Genomic DNA, 12,428 nt, shown 5'->3' on the forward strand with positions numbered 1-12,428 from the left:
TTTATCTTATATATATTTATCTTATATTTATATATAATTTATATAATATATATTTAAGATATATATTTATCTTATATTTATATTTATGCCTATCTGCCCCGCATACTTAAGTAGTTAATTATAATATACATGCGACGGATGAAGTGATGTGATCACATATATGTTTGTATGAACCGGAAATGAGTTGTAAGAGTTCCTGTTTCTGCACACGTGCCCAGGAAGAAAGAGATAAAAGCCAGCTAAGAATTTCCTCAGGGGGCGGAGTAATCTGAGTCCTCTGACTCTGCTCCGACCCTATTTGCAAATACACCTTTTGTGCAGCTAATAAGTGTGTGTCTGAGATTTGTTTGCGAGCCTCCAAAGAAACGAACCGCATTTTGCACCAGGATTATCCCTCTCCAAATCATCCGATACAAGTAAAACAAGTCAGCCCTGACAACACAGACCTAAAGCCCTAACCTGCCACAGGTGAAACCAGGGAACTACAACAGCCAATGTCCTCTCTCTATAAGGTGTTGTCAACATCAGCTCAAGGGGTCCCAGGTAGAAGACCATGACCCTCACTACAGAAGAAGGCAAAACCCCCCCAGTCTGTACCAATCTGACCACAGGGTAAATTTTCCTTCCTGACCCCAAATATGGTGACTAGTCTGATCTTGAGCAGAGAGGCAGGATCCTCCAGCCAGGAACCTCTGGCTTTGCTCCCAGCAAGAGCACTGACACATCCCAGCTGAAGTTCCCAGCCTCAGCTGTAGCCTGCATGCAATGCCTCTGGGGAAACAGGAGCTGCTCCAAGGCTGGGCCACCCCTGGGCCTGAGTACAGGTGTTAAGAGCCAAGAGGGGCAAATAGGGCATTTCCGCACAGCCCAGCACCCTCCCCCCAGGGAGAGGGAAAGCCTGCAGCCCACCCGGACAACTCCCCACTTCCATCCAGCCGACACATTGTGATGAACACAGGACAGGGCATGGGGAAACTGGGTTTGTCCGTGCAGCAGCCGAACGCTACTAATAAAGCTCTTGTTGCCGCCGGTGTGTTCCAAGATGGCGGCGCCCATGAAGGAGGCGTGACTAGCTGCGGTGAGTCCCCGAGTAGGCCAGGCTGTGGTGTCCGGCCCGGCCGCTGACTTGAGACGGGATCGGGTTGTCGCGGGGGCGCTTACACTGGGGTGGGGGGATTCAGTTCCCTTAGCCTGGAGCTTCTAGAGGGAGCCGTCCTTAGAGGGGCGAGCAAGCCGGGCTCCGGGCAGGGGAAGCAGCTGGAGCCAATACATCGGCCAGATCCAGCCTGTTTGGTCTGGAGGCACCCGGGGGGGGAGCGGGCACAGAGGCTTGGCAGCCTGCCGTGCTCTGTCCTAATTCTTGTTCCTCAGTCCCAGCCCGGTGTATTTTGTGTCAGCGTTCATCTCCCTTAGCTGTCCCGTGTTCAGTCTTGCCCCCCCCCCCCCGCTACAATTGTCCTACAGAAAGGATGTGGACAAACTGGAGACAGTCCAGCAGAGGGCACCGAAAGTGGTGAGGGGGCTGGGGGACATGGCTCATGGAGAAAGACTGAGGGAACTAGGCTTATTTAGTCTAGAGAAGAGGAGACTGAGGGGGAACTTAATAGCAGCCTTCAACTACCTGAAGTGGGACAGAGCTAGACTGTTCTCAGTGCTAGCAGATAATAGAATGAGGAGCAATAGTTTCCAGTTACAGCAGGGAAAATTGAGGTTAGATATTAGAAAAAGTCTCACTAGGGGGGTAGTAAAGTACTGGACCAGGTGACCCAGGGAAGTTATTGATTCCCCATCCTTGGAGGTTTTTAAGACCTGGGTATACAAAGCGTGGGCTGGGATGATCTAGTTGGGGGTGGCCCTGCTCTGAGCATGTTCGACATGACCCCTGAGGCCCCTTCTAGCCCCTATTTTCTATGATTCCTTTCTCTGATTGCTCTGATTTCTTGCTCTGCTAATTTAAAGGTGTGATGGGATCTGATGCAGGATCTCCACAAATGCACTGTCTGCTATACCACACAAATTTGTCTGGCCTGTTTGCTGTGCATTGGGATTATGGGCCATTGCCTGCTGAATCAAGCTGAAAGCCACTAAGAGCACACTGCTGATCATTAGGGACAACTAAAAGACAAAACAGGGAGGAGGAGTGAAAGTCATAGGTTCAAAATGAGTGCACCAAGGCAGGGGATGGGAGGAAGGACACAAAGGAGACTGCATGGGATAGTGTCCACTGACGCTTGAATGAATCCAGGAGCCCAGTTAAACTCTGGAGATGTGAATAGATCAGGGACAGGAAAACAGCCCTGCAGTCCGCACCAGTCCTCCTAGCTAGGGCCTCCTTTCTGGTCAGGTATATTGCTAGCTTGGTTAGGTCCTGGAGGTGGTAGGCCAGGAGGTCCTGGGACTTCTTGGGGCCATGGATGGGGAGTGCATAAACAAATAAATGCAGGGAGAAGTGCAACCAGAATCTCAACAGGAGGTTCTGGAGGAGGTGATGAAAGGGGTTGCAGCCTGGTGCACTCTATGTACCGTATTTTTCGGACCATAAGACGCACTTTTTCCCCCCCAAAAGTGGGGGGAAAACGAGGGTGCGTCTTATGGTCTGAAGGTGTGTGTCCCGGGGAGACGGGGCGGAGCTTGCCCGCGGAGGCGGCAGAGCCCGAGCGGGACACCCGCCGCTTGTTTATGCCATGTCCCGGGGAGACGGGGCGGAGCTTGCCCGCGGAGGCGGCGGAGCCCGAGCGGGACATCTGCCGCTTGTTTACACTGGAAGCCGGCGCCCGTGCCGGTGGCCGGGAGCCGGCAATAAAAATGGCCGGCCACCGGCACACATAGTCTCTCCTGCCATAAAAACTTGGTGCGTCTTATGGTCAGGTGCGTCTTATGGTCTGAAAAATACGGTACGTGTGCACCAGGGTCTCCTGCTCGTGGAATGGGCAGGTGTCATGGGAGTCCATAAACTGCTCCAGATACACCCCTGTGGTGACAGCTCTATCCCATGCATGGCAGGAAGCATAATGATGAGATTAAGCATCAGATCCCATTGCACCACAGTGCCAGTGCAGGGGAAGCCCAATCTTGCAGTAGCAAGCTTGGCAACCTGTGGTCCCCTAGCTGGGAGCCCTGATCAGCTGAAAGCACACCATGTTCTTTCTTGACTAGAAGCTGGTCCTGTCAGCTGATGTGGGCTCCCAGCCATAGGAGCACATAGTGTGCTCATTGAGCACTCACAGCCTCTTAAGCACACAGGATTCTTGAAGGCTCCATTGTGCTTCAGAGGCTGGAGGCAGTAGCCACACATTCAGTTGAAGGCGTGATAGGAACCAGCAAAAGAGTTATTACACAAAATGTGTAGTGACCTGGCCATATGCTTATTTAATTAATAGTGCAATAAAAATATTTACACAAGACATGATTAACATCTTAAATGTAACATTTGTCAAGGGCCTAAATAATAAGAGAGGCCGTGCACTTTTTTTAAAGTGGTATGGTCTTTCGTATTTAAGTTTGACAGGTCTCCCACCTCCTGGAAACTCTAGTAATGTTAATTAAAATGACCTACAATTATATTTTAAGAGAAGGTTGTTGGGACAAAGTGATGATACTCTGCAAAGAAAGATGCGCACAGTGCAAAACAGCATTTTAGAAGTGGTCATCCTTGCTGAAGCTTGTAACTTTGCTCATGTAGTTAAAGCTCAGACTAAATTAGTGTTGCTGTGTAACAGGTAGTGAGAGCAAGTTTAGACTGTGACTGCTTATTTGTACTGTAAACTTTTTGATTCGATCATCCTTTGTTTCTGGAATGCATCACATTTTTAGAACGGCTTCAGCTGTAGGTAGAAGAGAGGTTTTTTGTTTTTTTTTTTTTAAAACAGCAATACAATATACAGTAAAATCTGTGTTAGCAGGCATTGTAGTAAACGGCATTTCTATTAACTGGAATTTCTGGTTGGCTGGCTCAGGTAGGGGGGAGCTTGCACATGGCAGCTGCTGCCACCCACCTCCCCCCACTCTGCTTCCTGCTGAAAACCCCTGCCTGAGGTAACCAGGATTTCTATATAACTGGTACGCCGCATTTCCTACTCATGCCGGTTAACACAGCTTTTACTTTAATGACATATTCAATGAAAGTTTTATATCCTACAAAACAAGTCTCTCACCCAGGCAGAACTGTGTGTCCCCTGATGGCACTACTCCAAGTCTGCAGTCACCACCTGTGACCCTATTGACCCCAATTAAGCCATATGAACTTTTAATCATGATCTCCAGCTTTCCCCAAAGCCACCACCATGCCTCCCATGTGTCACTCTGTCCTCATTTGTTTTCCTGTATTAGCCTCTGGTCTCTTGGCTTTCATGTACCTGTTACTCTGGCCATAGACTTCTAGGCCCACTTGCTCTGACCCAGGTTCTTGGCCTTAGCCTTTTGTCAGCCTAAGCCTTATGTCCCCCGACCCCTGACTCTGGCCTTCTCAGCCTTAGCCCACCACGTATCGCTTTCTTGTATCCCTGCACCCCAGGCACAGCCCAAACCTGGAGTTCTTCTTGGGCACCCCTGCATGGCCTCCAATCCACCCTGCAGGCACAGCTCCATCCTCCGGTTTAAACTAACAGAAATGCAAGCATCCTTTCAAACCAAAGTAGTCAAAGCCCGCTCTGAGTTGTCATACTGCTGTCAAAGGCACCTCCCTGTTCTTTTGGCTCCTGGGAATACCTTATCTGGCCTGCATCTTCTGTTCCTTGCCTCCTCTTTCAGGGCTATACTGGTCTTCTGCGTCAGGAACCTAGGTTTATATCTAATAACACCAGTGTTGCAGGTTCTATCCCTGGTTGGACTAGATGATTTTTTGAGGTCCCTTCCAACCTTACTTCTCTGAGCTAACCCCTGGGCTCTTCCTCTCCTGGTTAGGTGTTCCCCTGACTGTTTGCATGTGGGTCCTTTTAGCTTAATGAGCAGCCTACTATGCTCCAGTTATTCCCCTTCTGTCTACCTGGGACTCTGCCCTATCGTCCTATTGCTGCAGTTAGCCATGCAGTAGGCACTTGCAACCCTATAGATCCTTGCTGCCTATTCTCCTGTAGCTAGCTCACGTTCAGCTGCCTTCACTTGCCTGTGAATCTACTTGCTACAGTTCTTCTCTGAAACTAATAGCATCTGACTCCCTTTTACAGTATACACCAGGGGCGGGCAAAATGCGGCCTGGGGGCTGGATGTGGCCCACCAGCCCATTCTATCCGGCCTGCTGGGCCCCTAAAATATTTAGAAAATTAATATTTAGTTGCCCCTGGCTGCCTGTCATGTGGCCCTTGATGGCTTGCCAAAACTCAGTAAGCGGCGCTCTGCCTGAAATAATTGCCCACCACTGGTATACATGAATGAAGGATCACATTTAAGAGAGCATGTGTCAGTGCAACATTTCTGGTGCCTTGCACACACACAAGTTACATAATAGAGTCTCTCAATTTTAGACTTGTCTCTGAATTTGACCCATCCTGTGCACAGGAGTGGAACAAAAGGGAAACCTGGCTTTTGGTGAGCAGACATCACTTTCAGGAAACAGCCTTTTTGTTCTTTGTGAAATCAGTGAGAATACTGTTATTTGCAAGAGCATGACTGGAAATCTCACTGCTGTGGCCTTGACTGCTTGGGGGGCTGGATCCTAGTTTCATGCAGTTCAATGGGTGAGAACTCCTCTTGATTTGAATGGTGCAGGGTGAGACCACCAGTGCTTCACAGGCTTGGCCTTTTTGCAAAAGAACTTTTGAATGGTATTGAAAAGAGTTTTCATTTGTTTGGAGAATGATCAAAGGTACCACTGTTATACTTGTACATAGGGCTTTTTTTGAAGTCAGGGCTGAAATGCAGCCCCGTAGAATCCAATGGCAAAACTTGGCTTCAGCAGAGCATAGATTTTTGTTTTAGAGATACCTGGGTTTGTTAGATTTTAAGGCTTTTTAATCTTTCATTTTGCCTAGTATGTTTTGCTTGCATATTGGAAAAATAAACTGTAATACATTCTACAATTTTGGTCTAACTTTCTAAATTGGAGTACATATTAGCAAATAACTCTGGAAATTTGGTTAATTATGGAGCTTCTAGACAAAAGGCAGACTGGGTGTGTATGTGTTTAAAGTAGCAAAGGAAGAGCAAAGATTACTTGTCTTGTTTTTCCACCCCACTACTCTTTGTTCCCATGTTAGCTATTATCAGAATCCTAGCTTGAGAGATCTCTAGACTTTGGTCTGTGGCTGACGGTTCCTTAGACACCGTAGCACTACTGCAATTGTAGCAGTAGGAACCAATTGCTCGTAGAATCAAGGTGCTCTCTAGAAAAGAAATATAAATGCTTACGGGGAAGAGGAGCCTTTTTCTTCAGGATATTTTGTTCTCTTATGTACAGACATTAAGGTGTATGCTTGCTTTTTAAAATTATTTTCTTGACCTGCAGGGGGAGACTGTTCCTGTGTTCCTGCAGGTACACTTAAATCTCCCAGTTAAAAAGATGATATGCAGGTCTTAGTAAAACTTTTAGCACTCAAAGGAGGGGGGGAAGGAAACCACTAGTCTTTGTGTGACCATCATAAAACAGATATGAACAACTGTAGCTCGGATAAGGTTTCAATCACAAAAGCCTGTGTACAGTGGAAAATATAGTGTTCTGGGGAATAGGCACAGAGATCAACTTCTAAATATAGGCTGTAGTCAGATAGATTGTGCACAGGTGAAAATTTAGTTGACTTTTATGTAGGCAAATCCCAGAGACAAATGCAAGATTACAAACATGTCAACTTTTTAAACATCAGGATTTGAACATCATCCTCCAGATTCAAGTCAACTCCCAGTCCTCCAGCGTCCCGGGATGCTTTGCACCTCCCCTGCAGCCCCCTCCCCCCTCACAGGATGAACAGGCTAGCCTTGGCCCAAGCTTTCTGCTCTAGCTGAGCAGGGAGGCATGCTCTAGAGCCCCTTGGCTTCTAGCCTGGGCCGCTGCAGGCATGCAGCTGCATTTCTGGAATCAGAAGTGAATATCTGTTCACTTGCTCATCAGTTCAATTTATGAATCTTGGACTAACCTGCAAAGTTTGAATAGATTCAGCTTTGGGCTTTTTGACTGTCTGTACTTACCCACAGCTTTACCAAGTGTTAATCGGCTATTTTTTAGTAATTGGTAGTGGGGCTGAATCTCTCTCTCTCTTTTTTTTTTTTTTAAATGGTTCTATATCCTATTCATTCTAAAATCTGTGGCCAAATTCCTAGGTGGTTAATAAGCAGGGCCCACAGACTGATCCAGCAAGGTAAGTCTAGGGCTGTGCAAAGGATCTAATCCAGCATAGCGATTAGTGCTGCCATCACTGTACCCTCCATATCCCCTGCCAGATTTCTAGACCCTTGCATATAATACACACCCTAATTATCGCTGCATATTTTTTGGAGAAAGTGCACATTGTTTGTGAGAAAACATAGTATTTTATGTGTTCTTGCTTAAAGGCTAATAGTGGGGATTTTCTGTACCAGTAAGTCTGCCAGGATGAAATTTATGTGCCAGTACAACACATTAGTTTGATGCAGCTAAAGGTGTTCAGTTACTTCTAATACTTCTCTGTCACAGTTGGAGCTCCTGTCTGAAAGAATTGTTGCTTAGAAGGGGAGAGAGAGACCAAAGCTATTTATATTAGGGGCGTAATCTTTTCAATACATGCAGAGCAGTTTACCTTAGAGCAGGGGCAGGCAATTATTTCAGGCAGAGGGCTGCATACCCAGTTTTGACAAGCTGTCAAGGGCTGCAAGGGTAACCCCACCCCTTGACAGGTGCCCCGCCCCCTTGTCACCATCTTGGGACCAATGTCTCAGGGCCAGCACTGGTGGGGCCCAGAGTGGGGTGCAGGCTGGCAGGGGCCTGTGGAGCTGGGTTGGGCTGCACCAGCAAGGAGAGGGGGCAGCTGGCTGGCTCCATAGAGCCCCTGCCGGCCAGGATCCTGTACTCCTGCTATCATGCTCTGGGCCCTGCCGGCACTGGCCCTGGGATACTGGTGTGGGCCTTGTGCACCCATTCACTCCGAGTGCCCCCCAGCCCTACAGTACAGGCTGGGGGCAGCATGCAGCCCTGACCCCTGTGCTCACCCGCAGAGAATGAGCTGGTGCTGAGTACGGGGAAAAGCGTTCCCTGCCCACACCCCATGGCTGGTGCTCCTTGCTGCAGCTGCTCACAACCCACACGGGGCTGTCCTGAGCAGGCACAGGCAGCCCTAGGTGGCCTGTGAGCAGCTATGGGGTGGGGGAAGGGCCGCTTTTTCCCCCCACACTCAGCACCAGCTTGTAACCCAGTCCGCTGCCAGTCTAGGCCCTGCATTCGCCCATCAGGGCTGCGCGCAGCGGCAGCAGATGCAGCCCCCCTGCTTGCTGCATTAGGTAGTGTTTGTCACTGCCACCTCTGGGCTGCCCAGAGTGTGAGCTCCGGGTGGGCAGCAGCAGCCAACATTGCCCAGCATGGCAGGGTGCAGCTGCTGCTGCCGTGCGCAGCCCCAACGGGTAAACCCGGAGCCAGCACGGGGCCCAGGCAGGCAGTGGGGGCAGGTTACAAGCTGGTGCGGAGTGCAGGGAACAGCGGCCCCTTGCCTGCACTGTGGCTGGCGCCTCACAGCCAGCACCCCACACTGTAGCTGTTCACAGCCCGTGTAGGGCAAGCAGCTGCAGCAGGGAGCACCAGCCACAGGGTTTGGGGGGGACAGGGGAGGGCGCTTTTCTCCAGGCTCCTTCACTGCCTGGGGTCCCCATCCCCCCTTACCTGAGGTTCTGGCATCGTGCACTTGCATGGTCCCAGGCCAGAAGCCCCTTCTAGGGGGCAAGGGCTTGGGGCGGGGGTGGGTGGGCAGGCCCTGCTGTTGCAGGAGCCTACTGGGCTTCCCCTGGGTCCTACTGCCCCTGGTTCCTGTCAAAAATGAGGATGGATCAATATTGATTTTCTGAATTTTTTAGGGGCCTCACAGGCCAGACAGAATGGCCTTGCAGGCCAGATGCGGGCCATATTTTGCCCACCCCTGCCTTAGAGACAGGATATCACTATAAGATGTCTGCATTGTGGCAACACCTGCTCAGGTGTAGCTTGCAACGACCCATACTCCTAAGGGTGCAGACAGACATAACACTTGCACCGTTCCAGGAATGTCACTGATTGGAAACCAGTTTACATTAGTCCTGGGTCAGGGGTGTCCACACATATGCTACTAAGGGTTAAGTAGAACCATCACTTTTTAGGCATTGACATGCTGCCAGGGGGAGAGAGACATGCCACCCAGGAGAATATCACTCAAATGCAGATTTCTGCTACCCCTTTTCACTAACACTGAATTCAGTGAAGACCCATTCATGCACCTTACTGATATCTATGTGACGGTACCATGACTGGGAGTGTGTGTGGAGGAGTGTTGGGGGGTGACTGAGATCCCTGGTTTTGGACTCCCAGGCATGGGGCGTTTCAGAGCTGCCAGAGCTTTTGCAGCTTTTAAAGAGCACATTCTCTCAAGATAAACATAAATATACTTAAATTCCTGGAAGTTGACCAGGGTGGGTTACATCCCAGGCTGGTTTTGGGGGTTGGGGGAAGGGGAGGTTGGAGAGAAGGCTCCTGGGGGCTGTCTGAGGTCTGTCACCAATGGAGAAGTTGACCAAGTGCAGAGACTAGCCTTCAGAAACCCCAGCCCCCAGGCACACAAAAGCAGGGGTCCAGGCACCTCCCCCCGCAATCTACCTGGCCACCTCCCACCTTAAATAAGCATGGAATGCGTGGAATTTGCATGGATCAGCAATCAGTTGCCAGCAATGGGGAAAAATTGGCCAGCTCTTTAAAAGCTGAGGAGAGCTGCTCCTAGCCAGGGACACTTTAGCCAAGTGCAGACAATAGAGTTTGGGGCGGCAGAGTTCTGGCTGCATACCAGAGCAGCCAGGTGCTGTGCTGAAGTTGGGAGGGGGGGTACCTCATGCCTGGATGGCCAGCAGATGCTAGTGTTTACATGCTTGGTGTCTGCACATAACACAACTGAGTCATAGAGAACCAGTTCCAAATAATACTTGATTATCAGATTATATTTTTGAAACTGTTCAGGTGGTTTAAGCCATTCTAAACTGGAGTGTACTTCTGGACACTTGAAGTTTACACTGCCCTTAAACCAGTTTAAGTGTTATGTCTGTTCACAACTTAAAATTCCCCATTTTGGAGTTTGTTACAGGAAGCAAGCTCCAGTAAGTACCCGTGAAGCTTTGATTTTGAAACACAAGCATGTATTCCAGGTTTTGCCCAAGTGAGAGTCAGTTGTCTGGAGCTAAGCTGGCTTCATTCCTCCAGTGAGGGATTCATAATTTCCATATAAAACTGATAACAAGCTTCTTAGGTGTATCCTTCCTAGAATTAATTTTGCCTATGTTGCACTAAATACAGGGAGCAGGGGTTATTTCTCATGACAAGTCTACAGTGATTTCAGTCCTGCTAAGGCTTTTGCCATTGATTTCAATGAAAATGGGTTCAATTCGTAAAGTAATTGAACCCAGTTTCACTCTCCATTTATAAAGGCATGTGGTACCAAAGGAGTATTTTGATGGGCAAGCATTTGATTCCTGTTTGTAGCCCCAGCTTGGAGAGGCACTTTCCTGAACCTGAATTGTAAGCAAGAAACTGCAGCAGAGTAGCACGTGGAATACCATATGCTGCTGCAAAAAACTGTGAACAAAGGTATCTCTGGGATGTGATCTTGGCCCCAGAAAAGTTGATGGAAGTCTTGCCATTGCTCTTGCTGAGCCAGACTTCCACCAGAGACTCTCAAAATTACTCTTTTTTTGCAGAAGATCTTCTACACTGCAGGGTAAATTCCACTGAACAGTCAGGTTCTAGCTTTAAAAAAAATCTTTTTCTTTAAGACAAGTGGGAAGAAAAAGAGACACCTTCATCTTCTTTTGCCTACCAATTTTTAAAATGTTGAAAATGAATAAAGATCTCTTCAGCACCATGCTTGGGTAACAGCATAAGCATCAATTTTATTTTTTTAAATACTAGATTACTTATATGCTTATGTAACAACATCTTCCATCAGTATTTAAGCCCTTTACAAATACTAATTATGCATCTTGTCCCTGTAACTCATTTCCAGAATGAAAATGAAGTTCCAGAAGGTATTTCTATTTCTATAAATACCAGTGTGGGGAAAGTATGTTGCATAGTTTTCAGTGGCATTGTACCAGGAATTAATGTGGCCTTTTATCTCTGTGCAAGTCAGAGTCTGGTAGCCACTTGTTTCAGAAGCATGCAGTATAATACAGTTTTGGATTGCAAGCACCTAATCTTTTTACTTAGCTGACTGAAGCCTGCTTAGTCCTACATGAAGTATCATCTCTTTCTGTGTTGAGGTATAGGCCTGATCCAAAGCCCACCCTAGTCAATGGAAAAACCCTGCTATTATTTCAGTAGGCTTGGGAAGCTAACAGGAATATTTGCTCCATTACAAGAAGATCTTGTTGAAACACAAGGAAAACAAAATACAGCCACATCACATTGGATTCAGCACTGTAAATTAAATATGTAAATCAAAGTAATGTTAACTTGAAACTTAGAAAATTGGCAAAAGAGAACTGGAAAACTTAGGGAGCAATCCAGTGCTAACAGAGAGATGGAATAGATGTATAACAGCTCTTTTCTTTCTCTAGTGTATTTTAAGAGTACCGATACTGTTTCTTGGAGAACAGCTGGCCAATAGTGACACCATTTTTTTTCCCCTGGATTTCATACATTTCCTAGGTAATGTGTCAAGGAAAATAGTGTTGTTTTATCATAACACCTGGAGATCCCAGCCAGGGTTGAAGGCCTGTTGTGCTGGGTGCCCTAAGGAGGTTACAGTGCAACTACATAAAGGATAGAAGAAAGAGTTTGGTCCATCACAGAGGAAGTAAAGTGGGGAGATCCACATGACCTGACTGGAGTGAGTCACTTGAAGCCTGTGTAAGGACAGACCTTCTAACCTAAGTGCCTGGAGTTCCAGTGCTTTAAAATGCAAGACCATTACCTTTAACTAGACCTTAAAGGAATAAAGCATGGAAGTGGGGCAGAACAGAGAGTGGCACAGCGAAATGCCATAAAAACTGAGTCTGAGGAAGGTCTTTTTATAGCATATTTCCCCAAAGAGGGCAGCAGGCACCCTGCATTCATTTCTTTCTCTAACACTGGAGCAATGCAAGGAAATCTAGGCAGGGACAGTCTAATTTACTAAATTAGGGCATGCTATCTGTCAGTATTGCTGTTAAGAGGCTTATTAAAAGGGCACACAGTACCTGACAAGTGAATCTTCAATCCCCTGAAAATCTCTTTAAATTAATGATCAGTTTAAAACAGTTCACATAAAAACTTTTACTCCATGACTTTGATGTGTGCTTTGAGACCAGGAATTGCT

At 47.6% G+C, this 12,428-nt stretch overlaps 1 protein-coding gene across 2 annotated transcripts in view; it reads left to right on the plus strand.

Moving 5' to 3' along the window:
* The first annotated feature begins 1,027 nt into the window (after positions 1 to 1,027).
* COA1 (cytochrome c oxidase assembly factor 1) overlaps positions 1,028 to 12,428 on the plus strand; it is a 60,412-nt gene continuing 49,011 nt past the window's right edge. The window contains exon 1 of one of the 2 annotated variants that reach the window (XM_090050039.1): positions 1,028 to 1,078. The gene's annotated coding sequence lies outside the window, so the exon portion shown is untranslated. The remainder of the gene's footprint in view (positions 1,079 to 12,428) is intronic. The other variant, XM_090050040.1, reaches the window with a different exon arrangement.

This window comes from Crocodylus siamensis, chromosome 5, assembly GCF_052110815.1.
Source record: "Crocodylus siamensis isolate JL-2025a chromosome 5, ASM5211081v1, whole genome shotgun sequence".
NCBI lineage: Eukaryota > Metazoa > Chordata > Crocodylia > Crocodylidae > Crocodylus > Crocodylus siamensis.